This window comes from Vombatus ursinus, unplaced genomic scaffold (assembly GCF_900497805.2).
Source record: "Vombatus ursinus unplaced genomic scaffold, bare-nosed wombat genome assembly UNPS02014777.1, whole genome shotgun sequence".
Taxonomy (NCBI): Eukaryota; Metazoa; Chordata; class Mammalia; order Diprotodontia; family Vombatidae; genus Vombatus; species Vombatus ursinus.
Window position 1 is genome coordinate 2,814,408 of NW_020954555.1, and position 17,868 is coordinate 2,832,275.

The 17,868-nt window shown below is 55.5% G+C and overlaps 1 protein-coding gene across 2 annotated transcripts in view; it reads right to left on the reverse strand.

Moving 5' to 3' along the window:
* Positions 1-17,868, reverse strand: part of AHDC1 (AT-hook DNA binding motif containing 1) — an 86,687-nt gene extending 68,819 nt beyond the window's left edge. The window contains exon 1 of one of the 2 annotated variants that reach the window (XM_027864826.1): positions 17,798-17,868. The gene's annotated coding sequence lies outside the window, so the exon portion shown is untranslated. The remainder of the gene's footprint in view (positions 1-17,797) is intronic. The other variant, XM_027864830.1, reaches the window with a different exon arrangement.

The following is a 17,868-nucleotide window of genomic DNA, read 5'->3' on the forward strand; positions in this document are numbered from 1 at the left end:
CACAAGCCCCTTCCATGTAGCCATGTACCCCTTACTCCTATGGGCACAGTGGCAGTCTACCCAGACCAATCCCCAAATGTCTATCCCCACCCCTGCCCAAGCCCTGGCCCCACTCCAGCCGCAGGGCATGTGAAAACAGGCCTCGAGGACCATTGAGACCTTGAGAGGCCAGTGTCCTTCCCTAGCTAGGTTCCCTTCCCCCACTTTAGCCGGTGTTTCCCCATTTTGGGGCCCCTCAGCCTGGGTCCTCTCAGCCTGGGCCCCCACTCTCATCATTGGTGAGCATATACATCCCTGGGCAAAATGCCCACTCCCAGCTACCCCAGAGCAGTTCTACCCACCCGAGAATCACCCTTGAGGCAGGCACTGCCCAGTGACTGCGGCGGGGGAAGGGCAGTTGAGGAGGGGGATGGAAGGGTGGGGAGAAAAGGGGGGGCAGGAAGGAATCTCTTCCCCAGGTTCCCTCCCCTCTCCCAGAGGGAAGGCATGAGTTCCAAGCCAACGGGATTTTCCATCTCTCAGCAACAAGAATTCCTAGTGATCAGTCTGTGGGCTTTGGCAGGATGCCCACTGGGGACCCGCCCCCTGCCCACTGGGGACCCGCCCCTTGCCCTGGGCTCTTGGGTCCCCTGGGCTGGGCAGCTCTGCATTGTCCATTACAAGGGGGGACACTCTAGGAGAATGTCAAAAGGGAAAGAGGGGAGCTCTGTCTTAGTGGGGGCTTTACCAGAATGGATCCTGGAACACTCTAGTATCTGTTCTTGTGCAAAATCACAATCTTGAAGGCTTTAAGACCCCACCCACTGCAGCCTTCCAACGCCTCCCTCCCCACCACTATCATCACCCCTATTCTTACCTGAAACTTTTTGGCAACAGCGACCCATCCTACCTCAGTCAATTCTATGACCCCATCCCCTTTACTCCTCACCTTTTCACCAAGAAGTCCATTCAGCCCCTCTCCTCTAGTGAGCTGTCCCTGATCAGCTCCCAGGCAGCACTGAGAACTGCCTGCCACCTCAGCAATGAAACTGGATTGTATGTACTGGATTACTGAGGTCTCAGGTCCTATTCCGGCTCTTTTTCTCCAACCAGGGCTCCCTGAGGGCAGGCAGTACATTTTCCCCTAAGCCCCAGTGCCCCACCTAGGGCTTTCTATATCTACCCTGATCACAAAATGGGCTGGGGGTAGGAATAAAGGGTTGTTTTGTCAGCAGTTCAAAACCAGGGAAACTGAGGCAGCTGCTTTTTTTTTCCCCTTCCCACTAATGTGACAGAGATGGACAACAGGAATCTGGGCTTCTAGTTAGTTCCAATCCTAAACTCCAGGACTGGGTACCCTCTGCCCCCTTATACACAGATAACCTGTCCAGGAGGCAGAAAAAGAAGGGCAAAGTTGTCATTGGTTGGGGTTTGCTACCTATCCACAGAAGATGGGGCTTAGGTGGGGCAAAGAAGGAAGGTTCTAGCTGGAGGAGAGGAAGAGAGAGTGTGAGGAGATCCTGAGAGCAACCCTAACCCAACTGTGAGGGCCCAGGCCCCATGTCACTACCTCCACCACCACCACCCCCTCAGCACCACCCCAACACAATGGCTTAGGGGCATTGTAGGATCAGGTTTGGTGAGAGATTATGAAGGTGGGGGAAGGGAAGCAGACACACTCCAAGATTTATGAGCCTAATTCTTTTCCCTTAAATTTCCCCTCTGAGCTTCCCCCCACCCTACCCTATTACACCCGGCCTTGGCCTTGGCTTTTCTAACTCCTCCAGGGCCCTTCTGAGTGCCTGTGGCTCTGAGCCAATGATGAGGGTCCCCTCCCATCCATCAGCTGTTGCTGGGGTAATTTCCAGCCCATCAGGTTACATTGGTGGGAGTGACCACCCTGATGGTATTGTGTCTCCCCTCCCCACATCCACTACTATGGAGCCAAGGGGGCTGGGCCCTGTGCCCTGCGCCATCATTGTGGGAACTGAGCAGGAATGCTGAGATGGACATCTAAGTGCAGTGACCTTCTCTATCCCCCCACGAGGAACCAAGGCAGACGCTCTGCCCAGTCTCAGCCAGAGATTACATGCCCCCCCATATCCTCTTATAAATACCGTCTATTCTCTGCCTCCCCAGGGGCGTCTGGATAAAAAACCTAGGAGTGGGGCAGGACATACCTTTCCCCTTCATACCATGGCCCTTTAACCATCTCCCCTGCTCAAATTCTGTCCATAACTCCCTGCATGATCTTGGATAAGTCCTTCTCTGTGTCTCATTTTTCTCATTTGTAAAATGAGGAGGTTGGTCTGGACAATTTTTAGTTAGAATAATCTACTATTCTAAGTTCTAAGGACCCTCTCAGCTCTGACATTCTGTGTTCTATGGGTCCTCCCAGCTGACATTCTGTGTTCTAAGGGCCCCCCCCAGCTCTGACATTCTGTGTTCTAAGGGCCTTCCAAGTTCTGACACTCTGTGTTCTACGGGTCCTCCCAGCGCTGACATTCTGTGTTCTAAGGGCCTTCCCAGCTCTGACATTCTATGTTCTAAGGCTCCCCCAGCTCTGACCTTCTATGTTCTAAGGCTCCTCCAGCTCTGACATTCTGTGTTCTATGGGTTCTCTCAGCTCTAACATTCTGTGTTCTAAGGACCTTCCCAGCTCTGACATTCTATGTTCTAACATTCCATATTCCCTAACATCTCACCCCCCAGCCCCCGCCCCCAGCTCTCACACTAAGATCCTGTCCAGCTTTAACATTCTATGATTCTGATTCTAATTCTTCCCTACCAACAGGTCCCTCCTACCCTCCATGCATGCCCCCAACATCAATCAACCACCAAATGTCTATTAATTGATTACCATGAACTAGGCTCCCCTCCCCACCTCTGCCCTCTCTTCAGCTGGACCCCAGGGTGTAGCTCTTGGGATTTGGGTCAGGGGAAGTTCTGCAGGAGCCTCTGAGGCCCTATTTGTTAGTGCTGGAAAACCAGATGAAGGGAGTGACTTGTCCCTGTTTATTCACTGGGGGCAGGAAGAACAGGGTTTTTCTGCACCAATGGCTTAGGATAATAGATTTCAAGCTGGAAGGGACCTCAGAGGACATCTAATCCAAGCCTCTCATTTTACAGATGAGGAAACTGAGGCCCAAGGTCATGGCGGGAACTAGAGGCCTCAATAGCCAGCATTCTTTTCCCTGGACCTCCCATCAGCACAGGAGGGCAGAGGCAGCCTTGGCCAAGAGAAGGCAGAAGGGGGCGTGCACATGTCATCAGCTTTGTCAATGCTCAAGACTAAGGAGCTGAGTGTCCTTGAATCCATAAGTATGTGGCTTACATTGGTTCAGGGGGAGTCCTGCATGAGGAGTCAGGACACCTGAATTCCACTCTTGACTCTGATAGGAATTTGCTGTATGACCTTGGCCAGGCCCTCAGAGTGTTAGTCCCAGGAGGGCAAGACTTCTGTTTCAGCTAAAATACAGATCCTCCCCAATAGACAGATGCAGCTGGGCCTGGATAAGACACCGAGCCCGGAGTCATGAAGACAGTTCAAATCCAGCTTCACTTACTAGCTATGAGACACTGGGGAAGTCACTTAACCTCTGGTGGCCTCAGTTTCCTTAACTGTAAAATGGGGATAATAATAGCACTTACCTCCCAGGGTAGTTGTGAAGTTCAAATGAGATATTTGTAGGTGCTTAGCATAGTGCCTGGTACATAGTAGGTGCTACACAAATATATATTCCCTTCCCCCTTCAACAGTACAGTGTTTCTGTATACAGTAAACATTTAATAAATGTTGACTTTCTGTTCCTCAGTTTTCCCATTTTTAACAAAATGAGGGAGCTACAGACTGGATGATTTCTGAGGTCCCTTCCAGACCTGAAATTCTATGTTCTAATATTCTGACCCTGTATTCTGATAGTCCAAAAGGACCAGAAGGAGTTCCAAATTGGGTTAAGGAGTGGCATTGGCCAATGACTAGCTGTTTTTCCTGAAGACCCAGGCCAAGGCCTGTAATAGGAGGGTGGGGAAGGGCAGAAGCATCATTCCACCCCCCAGAAGGGAAGGCTGGCCGGTACCGAGACCTGCCCCTGTGGTATCAAATCCTATGCCCTCTCCCAAAGGGAGCAGCTGGAGGGAGGGGGGAGTGGCAGCTCTCTCTCCCACTTCTCTTAGGTCTCGGGCTGTTAGGCAAGTGGGCCATGAGGGCTGAGCTCACACAATCCACTTTTAACCAGAGCTGTGTGCAAACCCCAGGGAAGGGAGCAGTCTTGGCAGCAGGAAGGAGCAGTGGCCAGACAAAACAGGGCGAGTAGTTAGGACCCCAGAAAGACCACGGGGCACCAGGGGGGCACCATCAGGGTAGGGGCAAGGAGGCACGATGCTAGAGTTCTTGGCCCAGGGGCTGCCTCTCCTCCCCAGATGCTTCCCTGACTCATCAGCCTCTTGTTATAGGTTCCCTGGGACACCCCTGGACCCTCGACACCTTCACCTCTACTTTTAATGAGCCTCATTAGTATCTTAGCCTGGAGCTCCCAGCCCCCAGACAGTCAGGTTCAGGGAGGGGTGGGGCAAGTTGGGATAGCTTGCCAGCATGATGGCACCATTGCTGTTCACCACCAACACCAACACTGCCGCCCCCCCCAGGCATCAAACCCTGTCACTCACCCAATGTGTCTTTTGCCTGCACCACCTGTCAACTGCCCAGCATGTCACCCGAACTGCCTGTCACCCAACTAGCATTTCACCCCGACCGCCTGTCACCAGCACCATGTCAGAGACATCTGGCAAACCCCATTGGCACTGGAGAGAAACAAGAAATGGGGAAAGTTCAGAGGGAGGAAGGAGACAGTGGCCAGAGGGGAGGAGAGGTCTGGGGAGCACTCCTGGGGTCTGCAGTATCACCATAGCAACCTTCACTCCCCACCCCCGCCCCCATTCAGGCTTCAGAACCAGAGGGTCAGGGGTTTAGCTGGAGGGGGAGCCAAGTAGGAACAAGGGAGAGAGGTAGGAAGGTGCCCTCTCCAACCTCCCCCTGCCATCTCCTCAGTCTTGCCCCTCGGGCCTGGACAAGCCCGTGGAAATCCATTTCAATGACGCTGTGGGAGCATGGGGTGTCTTCTCTCTCTGACCTGGAATTGGCTCAGCCAGCTGCCAATTATCGTGGTTTTGCACACACACACACACACACACACACACACACACACACGCACACACGCACAGCTTCCCTGACTTATTTCTTCCTTCTCCTCCCCCTCCCCTCAGCCCAGAGAGGGAGTGTCACTAGCCCAAGGTCACACAGAGGGAAGGGAGAGGTAGGTTGGGGAAACAGGGACAGGGGGAGTTCCCTTATGGAATCAACCCCAATGGGGTGAGTGAGTGGCGCCTGTAACAAGCTGGAATCCCTCCTACCCCAAGGTGACTGGGTCTGGGCTACTCGCCCCCTCCCCAACCTTCCTGAGCTCCTGTGAGCAGATCCCCAGGGTCTGCATCTTCATGTTGCATTATTTATAAAACTGAGAATGAGCAACAGCTGCCATGTTCCTGCCCTGGTCAGTCTCGCAGACCCAGTCCCTCCAGAGCCAAAGGGCTGGGTGGGGGCATGTGCCAGTCAAGGGCACAGGAAAGGGAGAAGAGGAAGACAGATGGGTCAGCATTTCTTCTGGCCCTGAGGGGAGAACTCTGGCCAGTTCACTGGGACCCCCCCTCTCTTCTGACACTCTCCCTCTCTCTCTCTCTCTCTCACCCTCACACACACACACACATACACACATGACTGCCCTCTCCTTTGGAAGCCTACAGTCTCCATCTGGACACCTAGCCATTCATTCTGGGTCTGGAAGCCCAGGAAGCAGGTCTCTGACCCCTTCATTGTGACCAGGCGGCAGCAGAGCGGGAGCTGCCCCCACTTCCTGCCTCCCCGGCCCTGTCAGCCCATGGGTCAGTGACTCTTGGGGTGTCTTGGCTCACACAAGGTCAGGGTCTCCCATTCTTCAGTCTCGTCCTAGGCCGGCTGAGGGAGGCCTCCCTACCCCACTCCCCTTCTGTTTCTCCCCTCACCACCTCAACTGCTCTCCTCTCTTCTCCTCCAGGCAGGCAGCAAGCCACAGGATTACTTCTGCATGACTGCCCATCTCCACAGGGGGGTCGGAGACCCTCCGCCTACAGCAATCTTTAAAATTCCTCCAACCCAACCTCGCTCCCTCTCCCTGCAGTGCTCATGCATCTGCTGCAGTCTGCCCGCCGAGCTGGGGCCTGACGCCCACGGGCAGATGGGCACGGCCAAGGCCGGGCTTTGGCCATAGCTGTCCCCCACCACGGCTACCGCCCCCATCCCTCTCCCTCCACCTCAGGTAGGGCAGAGTCTGCCCCTGTCACACTTCACTCACCTATCCCCTGGTGAACCCTGCCCTCCTCCCTCAACTCAGAGCCTTCCAAGGGCTGACTCTGTCTACACATCCCCAAGGCCCCCACCCCATTCCACTCTGGTCCCACTGGTCCTGACTCTTCTCTCCCCAGTCATACGCATGTCCCCCAGAGCGTCAGTACTCCATGTTAAATCACCTCACAAACTGGGCCCTACAGGTGAGCCTGTGGCAGAGAGGTCACTGAGAGTCCCCACTGCCAGGGCAGGACAAAGGCTGACCAAAGAGTCCTTCAGTTGATGGCCTTCTCCCACCTGCCCCCTTCTCCCCAAGCCTGGCTCCTGTCTGCTCCCCTTTCCTCCGACTCTCCCATCCTCTGCTGAGGGGAGGGGGTGATGCTAGGACCAGGCACTGTGCCCACTGCTCCCTGGGGCCTGGAAGGCTGGCCAGAGAGATACAATCAATGTCACTAAATTTTTCAAGGCCCCTAATGGAGCCTTGCTTCCCCAGGGCTTGGCGGGTGGGGTGGGGAGACAAGGGGGCCTTGCCAGACAGAGAAAATAGCACATATTCTTGCTCCCTACAGCACCCCAAGCCCAGCTGGGGTCCCTGGCTGCCTGCTCCGCACCCCCCCCCATCCCTCCAAGCCAATCCCCTGCCCTCCTCATTTTTACCTCATGGGGCAGCAGTGATGAATAGGGAGGGGTTGAGGGAACCCTAAACTCATCCCAGGGCACTGAAGGTGTCAATTTGGGCCAGGGATGTATTGGGATGGGGGGGCCCTCGGCCATGACATAGGATATTCTGCACTCCCCCCCCCCAGATGCAGGAAGCAGCAGCCCCCGCCCAGGCCTTTAAATCACTCTTCCCTCCTAGCAGGGGCTGAGGCAGTTTCTGTGCATTCATAATTAGGGGGTGGAACAGATGGCGGAGATTCCGTTTAAAATAATACGTCTATTAGAGTAACCTTCGCTGCCGGGAATGCACTCCTGTTCTGGGGGGCTGGGGGGGGAGGGAAGGAGACCGGGATCTGCAGCCTTCCCTGCTCTGCTCCGGGGGGCATGAGGCCCCCTTTCCCAATCTCTCTTTCTGGCTCCCCAGAGGTCAGCCGGCACCTGACTTCAGCGCCTAAGGTAACACCCCAGATCAACGTCCCAGATAAGCCTCCTGGGGTCAACTTTTGGCTCTTCAGGCAACAATCCTTCTCTGCTCCCTCCTCCTGCCCCCAAGCTACTATAGTCCAAGTGCTACTGACTGAGATAAGGTGCTTTGAGATCATGCTCGCGAAGCTACCGTGAGTGGCCCCCTGGTTGCCCCCTAACCTTCCTCAAGAATCCTCCCCAAAAGGCAAGGCTGAGGGAGATTGGTCCCAGAGGGGCAAAGTTCTTTGTTCACAGGCTGGACAGACCCGCACAGAGTTGGGCTTCATTGTCCCAGAGTAAGGTTCCAGTGTCAAGGAATGCCAGTGCCTGGCTGGGAGGGGAAGGAAGGGAGCAGCTTTGGGTAAGAGGGAGCTCTGGGAAGTGGGAAAGAATTGGGCAGGAGAGAGACAGACAGACAGAGACAGACAGACAGACAGAGAGGCTGGAGCAGTCTGTGTGTGCAGATACCATGTCCCAGGATGTGGGTGAAATAAAAAAGACTACGGATGAGGGGGAAATGAGGCAGAGGGGAGGGCAGATGAGTGTTTTTGAGAAGTGTATGTAGGGAACTCTAGACAATCTGTATATTTTGGAGGCATTGTCAGCTAATGAGCAACTTATGTGTAAAGATGAGTGGGTCAGCAGGTTTTAGGGGTTTCATGCAGGAGGGTCTGGGGGGCCTGCAGGGGGAAGTCATGGCTCCACCACCATGGCAGCCTCTGAAACTTCCCACCAAGATATCCCCACACCTGTACCGGGGTGTGTGTGTGTGTGTGTAGGGGGAGAGGACGGATCAGGAGCAGTAACAACTGAGCACAGGGGTGCTTGTGTTTCCATGTAGCTGGAGGTAGTTGGGAAGATGATGAGTGTTTGGAGCGGAGGGGGAGGGGGCTAAAGCTGGAAAATGAGGCCTGGTGGGGGCGGGGCTGTAAGGTGTGCGTTTCCAGGGGGCGCTTCATAGGAGTTGGGGGAGGATGTGTCAGAGATGCTTCACTTGCAAGGAACAGGCCTCTCCCAAGCCTGGCCCAGAGTTTGGGAGGAGGGAGAGAGAACAGGCCCCAGGTCCATCTGTCTGTGCCTGTGCCCAGGGCCTGAGCAAAGCTCCCTCCTCCTCTCTTCCTTGCTGGCTCCCTGGGGGGGGCGGGAGCAGATTCCAGCCCACCCATCTGCCTTCAGATATTTAGTGGTGGAGAGAGCAGCCTCCTTGCTGCCTTTAGGGCATTGCTATGTTTGAAGCATCACAGGCAAGGAGGGAGGTGGGGGGGGCATGAAAACAGGCCTTGTGAATTGTTCTCAGCTCCTCAGAAACCACTGACGCCAGGCAGAAGAGAGGAGAGGAGTGGGGGCACACACAGTACAAGGATGGGGGGCGGGGGAGCCAGCCAGGCATCCAGTTCCCTGGGGCTTTGGGGTCAGAGGCCTGCTGGGGAAGGGAAGGCAGTAGGAGGAGGGAGTCTTCAGGTCAGCTCCTGGGCCCCCAGCTCCAGGATTGGGGTGAAGGGAGTGGCAGCCAAGACGGGCAGGGACCAGCATTTTGTCTCTGCCTACGTCTATGGATGTCAGGCTTCTACCTGTGAACACACCCTAGTCCCCTCACTACTGTGCTGTGCCCCCCCAACTACCTTCCAGGGAAGAGACTGGGGGGAGGTTATGGAATATTATTTTTCTCTTGCTCTACCCAGCCCACCAGTCTCTTCCTGTGTAGCCGGCCTAGGATCTGCCCCTCCCCTGAGGGGACCCCCACCTGTTGAGGGAGTCTTCCCTTGGGCCACAATTCCCTCCCCTCTGGGTGTCCAGCTCTGTGGGTAGTACCTTCTTCCCACCCAAATCCTTTTACTTCTTCCCAGAAACTCACTCTAGGGCTCTGCACCTTCACCACTTAGCTCCTCAGTCCTGAGGAGAGTGAGTGTGTGTGTGTGTGTGTGTGTGTGTGTATGTATGTGTGTAAAGCCAGGTGTTCCTATGGTAAGATAATGTGTGTGAGAGATAAGATGTTATATCTATGTCACGGGTAGTCTGTGTGAGACATAAGAATATAGGCACATCCACAAGTGTGGGGGTCGATGTGTGTGTAGGTGTGAGACTATGTTTAAGTGAGAGACAAACTCTGTGGGTGTGACAAAAGTGTGTGTGACACAGGGGTTGTATGTACATGTGACAGGGGGGTCTGAGTGTTTGTGTATGAATATGCTTTGTGTGGCTAGGCAGAAAGGTAAGAGATATGTGTTTCCCAGCCAGGATGGAAAAGAGAAAGGTGTTTAAACTCGTGTGTGTGTGTGTGTGTGTGTGTGTGTGTATTAGTCAGACAGACAGACACAGAGAGGGGAGAGGGAGAGAAGAAAAGGAGAGAGAGAGAGAGATAGAGAGACAGAGAGAGAATCAGGACATTTGTACGGTTTGTATGACAAGCGTGTGCATGAGAACATGAGTGGCTAGCAGGAGGGAGCTGGGCACGTGTTTATCTCTCTGTCTTTCTCTTCATATCTCTATATGGCCTGGCTCGGCACCGTGACCTTAACAATAACAACCTGCCAGGGGTGGCATTGGGGGGTGGGAGACGGTACATACTCGGGGTGCTCACTTGGTGACCCTTCTCTTGACCCTGGGTTCAAAAGAATCTCAGAAGAGTACTGGGACTAGGAATCTGGGAGACAGAGGCCCCTGGCTCAGATATCTGAAGGTAGGAATCAGGCAGCAGGAAGGCAGAGGCAAAAGCAGTGAGAACAGCTTTGAATCTTCCATCAAAACCATGGTTTTGGTTTGGTTCTGGTTGCCTGAGCCTGGCTCTGCCCATGCCTATTCCTGTCTGTGTTTGTCTCTGTCTGTCTGTCTGTCTCTTGGTCCATCTGCCTGTTTCTTCTGCCTATGTATGTATCTATTGGTCAGTCTCCATTTCTGTCTGTCTCTCTCTGTCCATGTCCATCTGTCTCCATCTGTGTGTGTCTCTCTGTCCATCTGTTCATCCATCCATCTGTCCACGAAGAGGCTTCCATCTCTTGTCTGTTAGTCTGTGTATGTATGTCAGCAGCCACCTCCCCTGTGGTCAGTGAGTCCCCTTCCTGGCCCAGGCCCTGCTCAGGTTGGGGGGAGGGGTGCTGGAGGGAGCTGGGGCCAGAGTAGCAGCTTCTAGAGGCTTCGGTGGCAGCTGGCCTGGGAGGGGATGGAGGGGCCAAGCCAGCTGCAGAGCAGGCCCCTCCCCCTAGGATTCCCCCCTAAGGACCCCGGAGTTGGCTGTGTTTGTATGTGGGGGGAGGTGGGGGGGTGACAGAGCAGGGCTGGGAGCCCAAGGGATGAAGCTAACACTAACTGAAGGATTCAAGCCCCTGGGGGGGTAGGGGTGGGGTGGGGTCCTGAGAAGAGGCCTTAGCTCAAAGGCCCCCATGACTGATAGGGGAGGGGTTCGGCAGGAACCAGCGAGCCCTGGGCTCGTGGCCAGAGTAGAGTGAGGAGGCATTAGGACCCAGAGGCGCCTGGGAGGAGAGGGCACCGGGGGAGCCCAGGCCTCAGGGGAGGGAGGGGCTGAGACTAAGTGCTTCCTGTCAGCTGGGGACTAGGGGGGCTCCCTCCCCTCCCTTCTCTGGTCTCAGGGGACCCCTCTCACTCTTGAAGGGTGGGGGGAAGACTTGAGGTGCTCTCTGGTTTGGCCCCTGCGGCTTCAAAGGCTCCCTGCCAGTGTCCATGAGGGCACAAGTTGCGAGGGCCCCCTCTCTCAGGGCCCTGGATGAGCTCCCAGCCTGGCCAGGACCCACGCCTCCCCAGCTCACTCAGGAGCAGCAACGAGCCAGGCCCCTGCGACCAGCCCCAAGGGCCCTGTTAGACATAGAGAGGGGTGGAGTACCTGGTTCAGCCTGGTCCAGTACTACCCTCCCACCCTACCTGGGTCCACCCAGACCACAGCTGCCCCATGGGTTACATGGATGAGGCTGGTCCTGGGTTCTAGTCCTACTCCTCTAGCTGCCTTCCTAAAGAGCTGACCTTTTACCTGAAAACCAAAACTCAGGAGTTCTACTTCCCAGATGCCCAATAAACCCACATAAATTACCTAGGGCAAAGCATTTCTCCTCCCCTGGGCCTGGAAAATGAGGCAATTGGAATGGTCTTTCTCCTCTAGGACATTCCATGTTCTAAGGCCCATCTCAGCTATAACATTCTGTGTTCTAAGGCTCACAGCTCTGACATTCCATGTTCTAAGGGCCTCCCACCTCTGACATTCTGGATTCCTTTCTGGCTCTGACATTCCATGTTCTAACATTCCATATTTTAAGTTCCCTTCCAAGTCTGACATTCCATAATTCTAAATACCCAGGTCACTCACTATCTTCCTCCCACCTCCCACCACCACTAAAGGTTACCAGTATCAGGTGTCCCCCTTAGCACTGCTTCCTGGAACCCAAGGTCTTGACCACAGGTAGTAGGCCCTCACCTCTATCCAAAGATGGGCTGCCCAGGAAAAGTCTCCCTTCCTTTAAAGTCTAAGGGATGTAGGCAGCAGGGCCCCCTTCCTTCCAGTGAATTCCAGGAGATAGTTTGGGATCTAATTGGTGACCCTCACTGCCCAGGCAGTCACTATTATTGGACTCTTCCCGGCCTGTAGCTACTTGGATCCACCTGTACCTCATACCTGCTGGAGACCTAGTTCCCAACCACCTGTTGGCAACCTGTCAGATGTTCCCACCTTATACCCAGTCCACAGATGAGAAAAACTAAGGTTTCCAGGAACCTGGCACAGAAGGGATTGGGTAGAATGGAGCTCCAGGGTGGGAATGGGCTTTTCTGTCAGAGGCCAGGCTGAGCCTGGAGGAGTGGGGTGGGGGGGAGAGACAGAGACCCAGCCCCCGACAAAGTCCACCCTGGCTTCACTTGACTCCACTGCTAAGGCTAGCCTGGGGAGGCTGTCTCCTACGGTCTCCCCTAGCCTTTCTCAAGAGGCTCTTCTCTCTCCCCCACACTTAATTTTCCATCTTGCCTTCTTTCCTCATGGGCACAGAATGAGAATGTCAGCTCTAACACAAGACTCCCAGGGCTGGAAGGGTCCTTAAGATCTCATCTGATCCAACCTCTTCATCTTACCAAGGAGGAAACTGAGGCCCAAAGAGGGGGGCAAGTCCAGGGTCACATAACAAGTGACTGCCAGAACTATTGTCTGACCCCTAGGCCAGTATTCTCAGCACTGTGCCTCTTGCCTGGCTCTGCCTCTCCCTCCCGAGCTCCTGGAAGGCTGACTCACTGATTCCCCTCCCCTCTCCTGCCAGCCTGCCAGCCCGCCCACCCTGGGGGGCCCTGGCCACCTCCGCTTCCCTAGGCTTGGCCACAAGGCCACCCACTTTGCTCCCAAAAGGCCCTGCCCCACCCCCTACACTCCCTAGCCTAGCCTTCCCCTACCGTTTATGTGCACAAGGATGGATCTGGGCTGCCAACAACTGGCCAGGCCCTGCCCTCAGGGGGCTTTGACTCCACGGTCACCAAAGACCCCCTCAAACTCCGATATTCGTTTTTCAATATCCATCTGGGGAGAGGTTAGGGGTTTCTCCACATTCTGGGGCCAGATCAGAAATTAAACGTCCCCTGGAGCTTACTTGTTCCACTCCTCCCCCTCCCTCCTCTCCACTTCAAACACACACCCACCACTGAGATATTCTCTTTTTGAGAGGGCCATTGGCATCCCCCTCCCCCCACACTGGCCTCTTCATTTGGAATGAAGTGAGCCGAGAGTATCTCTGCCTATATTGGCTTCCGCTGGGGGAGGGGGCAGGGGAGGGGGGGGTTCTCTTCTTCTCTAAGACTCTGTAGCTTTTCGCATCACCACCCCTCCTGGGTATGTGCATCTGCCCACTGCTGGTGACTCTCCCCTCTTCTGCCGGTGGTTCCCGCTTACCCTCTCACTACCTGCCCCTGGCTATAGATCTTGCACTTCAACCACTTGTTCTACTGTGGCTGCCTACGTCTTTCTTTCAGTCTCTCTATCTGTTTCTTTCTCCTTTCTCTCTGTCTCTCTCCTCTCCTTCCCTCCCTTTTTCCTCAGTCTCTCTTTCTCCCTCTCCCTCCTGTCTGTCCCTCTCCTCTCTCTCCCTTCCTCTTTCCTCAGTCTCTCTCCCCAGTCTCTCTTTTTTTCTCCTCCCTTCTCTCTCTGTCTCTCTCTCCCTCTTTCTCCCTCTCCCTCCTCTCTCTCCCTCCCTTTTTCCTCAATCTCTCTCTCCTCAGTCTCTCCCTCCTCTCTCTGTGTCTCTTCTCTCCTCCTTCCTTCCCTCTCCTACCACCTCCCTCCACACCCCCACTTCTCCTGCTCTCTCCCTGGGGGGGGGGTGTCCATCTGCTGGCATTAGCAACATCTCTTCTCTTGCTCCCTCCTGCCCTCCCCAACCTTGCCCCACCCTGGCTTCCCAGCTCTCTCTGTACCAGCCTCCTGCAAAAGGACATAAGACCAGATTGGGTCTACCATTTAAGGTGGTTTTTTGGACCTGATGCCCCCAAGATCCCAGCCAGGTCAGGGGTGAGAGTCTATTTTACTACAGACTTTAGAGGGCAGGAGGAGGCCAAGGGCACAGGCTCTTCTGGGACCATATCATCTGGCCTTGGGAGGCTGGGACTGGTACATGGCATTCACCGGGAGGTACTGACTGGGTCCCTCCTACCAAAAGACTCAAGTTAACTTGTCTTCAGGGCACTTGAGTTATTAAAAAGCTGTCATTGGACTAGATAATCCTAAACTCTAAATTCTATATTCTAAGGTCCTTTCCAGGTCCTAAGACAAGGACTCCTAAGTGTTCTTGTGTTATGGACCCCTCTGGCAGTCTCGGGAAGCTTTTGACCCCTTCTCAGAATAAAATTTTTAAATGCATAAAATAAAATCCATAGGATTGCAAAGGAGTCAATTATATGAAAATGCAGTTATCAAAATATTTTTAAAAACAGCACCAAGTTTGCAGATGCCAGGAGAAGACCCCTGTTCTAAGGTGATTTCTAATTCTAATATTCCTCTAAAGTCCTTATGTTCCAAGTTGCCTTTAACATTTTATATTCAGGGTTCTCACATTCTATATTCTAAGGCTCCTCACAGCTCTAGCACACAGTGATTTGCTGCCCACAGGGATAGCAACAGGCAAGGGGTAACAGGGTAAACTCTGGGGGTCAGAGCCCCAAGCTAAGTTGGGAAGGAAGCCCCTGTTTTCAAAGCTTGTTCCCTCTCCCTATGGGGAACCTCCTCCTTCCCAGGCCCATGCCCCCCAAACGCCCTATGCTGAGGGCTGGGCAGCACAGCTGGGATCTGTGCCCACTGGAGCAGGCACCAGGGAGAGGCCCTGTCCTTGAATCTTCTTTACAACTGAGCCCCCCCTTCACCTCAAGCCAAGATAGAAAGGGGGAGAAGCATGATGACCCAGTCTCTTGGTATGTCCCTGCCCAGCAATGGGCAACTCCAGGAGGTCTGTTCTCCCTTGCAGACCCTTTGGACAACTGCCTGACAGAGGCCACAGGAACACCACTCAGTCCCCAGCCCTTGAAGCTCACGGCTCAAGGAGGGTGACCCCAGCCCCATCTCTCCCAGGGGGAGGCAGGCCAGCTCTGCCCCTCTGCTGCCCCAGCTCCCTAGCGAACGCAGTAAATGGCAGGCTGTTTTTCTTTACGACACCAAATTACCCCAGAGCACAGCAGCTCCTTCCATCATTGCCTCCACCATAGATCACATTAAAAACTCACAGAGGGCAGCTTAAACACATTGCATTTGTTTCTCTCTATATTATTTCAAAAGTAACGGCATTAAAAATGGATTTTACTACGGAAAATAAATATCCGCACGTGGACGAGTAGGCCGGCTGGGAGGGAGGGGGCCACCAAGGGGAACCCCAGGCATGGACCAGAGAAGCCAGAGAATGACGGCCAGGAGAGGTTAGACTACATCCCAGCTCTGTCTCCCCCTCTCTAGCACCTGTGCCCCCCCATTTCCCACCCCCATCACCTATACTGCCCCCCTCAGTTTGGTCAAAGCCTTTACCAGCCTTGGCTGGCTATCAAAAGCCTGGTCCTTCATTGCCCTCCCCTCCCAGGCATCTGAGAGGAGGAGCTCTGGGGCAAGCTGCCCGCCTGTCCCTAGGGGTCACTCAGGTTATTGACCCAAAGGAAAAATATGAATTCCAGTGACTACTGAGTTTGATTTTCCATTAGTATGAAAATAAATATGTATCTGTTCAAAGACTGGAGTCAATACACACCAGCTCCTGGGGGGTGGGGTGAGGTGGGCCTTGGTAGAGCCTAGACAGAGCCCCCAAACCATGAGGTAGCAGGGGAGCTAGCAGAGATGATCATTCCACACCAGAAGTACCTGTACACACACACACATACAGAGTCTTGGGGTCCATGTACCCCAGCTACAACCCAACAATGGAGCACCCCAAGCTCTCCTCATAGAATACAATGTCACAGATAGCCCCTGGCCCTGAAGGACAAGTTGTTCCATCCCACTCACATGTAACCATGACCCCTGGGTGAGGGCCTGTGCTTGTGACCCTCAGGCCAGTTCTACCAGGCACCATGGAAACACCTGGCAGGGACCCCCCAAGTTCCCCTCCTTTGTGTCAAGAGACCCAGGTGCCTCAGGGAACAGTAGCATGAGGGTGGCCACTGTCTTCACCCCCAGCGGAGGGCCCAGCCAAGGTGGAGGGTGGGCAGGCAAGAACCATGCCTCGTCAACAGGAGACCCAAGAATCTGCTTGGGCAATGCTTCCCACAGTGGTGCCTGGGCCTGGCTATGGTTGGCACTGCCAGGCAGCGCTTGGGCACTGAGCTTTGTTTCCAGCACAGCCCAGACCCCTGCATTGGCCACCAGCTCAATCTGGAGGGCCCCAGGCATGGTGCTTTTGCTTATTCCTCCTTCTCTCACCACCCTCCCCAGGGAAAGGATGAAGCTACTCTTGCCAGGTTCCCCTCTCCCCCCTGCTCCCTTCAACATCTGGTCCAGCCCCAGCCCCGTGGGGTCTGTGGTACAGAATTCCTGCCCCCACCAGTTCTGGTGCCCGCTCTCTGCCCCCAGGGGGACTGCCCCTGCACTCCATTTGAGCCAAGCCCATCCCCACATCCTTCCTTCCCTCCAGCTGGCTGGGGCCTGGCCTGTTCATCCCACCAGTCCAGCCCAGCAGGGGCCCTGGGGGTCAGGGCAAGGGGGGGCAGAGAAGGAGACCCCCCCCCCTTCAGCCGGTCCTTCTCCTCCCCCAGTACCCTGCTGGATATCGGCCCTTTCCTGTAGTGCAGGAAACAGGGCTCTTTCCTACCGACAGCGAGCGCCTGCCCCCTGCCTCTCTCCTCCACCTCGCCAGGGGGAAGGTGGGAGGCTGGCCCCTGGGGAAAGGCTTTCTCATCCAGAATCTGCCAACTTCCTCTGGCCCCTGCCCTGCTGACAGCTGTCACTCAGTGACCTGGGGGTGGGGGGGAAAGAGGGAGGAGGTCCAGCCCAGCAAGAGCCTCTTCAGTCAGAGCCCAAAAGGAAACGCATTCAGAAGAGCCATTATTTATTTATTTATGCAAAAGTGAACCGACTTTGTAAGACAGACAGGTAGCTGGGCCCACCTCCTGGGCTCCCCGACCTAGATTTTGGCTCCCCTTCTGTCCCCCAAATGTCTCCCTCGACAACCACTGGCCCCCATCCTTCAACTCTCCAGAGTCAGAAGAACTTGGGGATTTGGGGGCAAAGGGAGGGAACCCCCTCCCTCTGCAGTCCCCGCCCCCCTTGCAGATCCTCAAATCCAGCCTCGTTTACCCCTCCCACAGTCGCCGTCCCCCTTCTTCCCCCCTCCCAGTCACATTCCCGAATCGCTGAAGCAATTTACAGTTCGAAATCCAAAGGCAGAGAAGAGGTGGGGAAGTGGGAAGGTGGGAAGTGGGGGGGGGCGGCAGGCAGGGAGGAGAGGAAAGGGGCGAGAAGCAACACCGGGGGCCCATCGCCCCAGAGCCGTGAGAGCTGCGGGGCAGCCAGGAAACCCGAGAACCGCCCCCCCGCCCCCCCCTCCCCAGCCGCCAGGGCTCCGCTCCGCTCCGCTCCCCTCCCCTCCCTTGCCCGGCTCTGCCAGCCAGGCTGAGCGGCCGCCCCGCGCGCAAACAAAGACAGACGGCACCGCGAGCACCGCAGCCGCGGGGCCGGGGAGCGACGGCGGGAGGCGCGGGGGGCGGGGGCCGGGGCCACACCGGGAGGGGGGCCACACAAAAGACCCCAGCAGTCCTGCGGCTGGGAGGGAGGAGAGGAGGAGGGGGGGAGGGGAGGGGGAGGGGGAGGAGTAGAGGATGGGGAGGAGGGAAGGGGGGAGCCGAGGCTGCAGGACTCACCGAACTGCTGGGCTCCGTCCGGGGCTCGCTCCTGCCAAGCCGAGCCGAGCCGGGCCGGGCCTCCGGGGGAC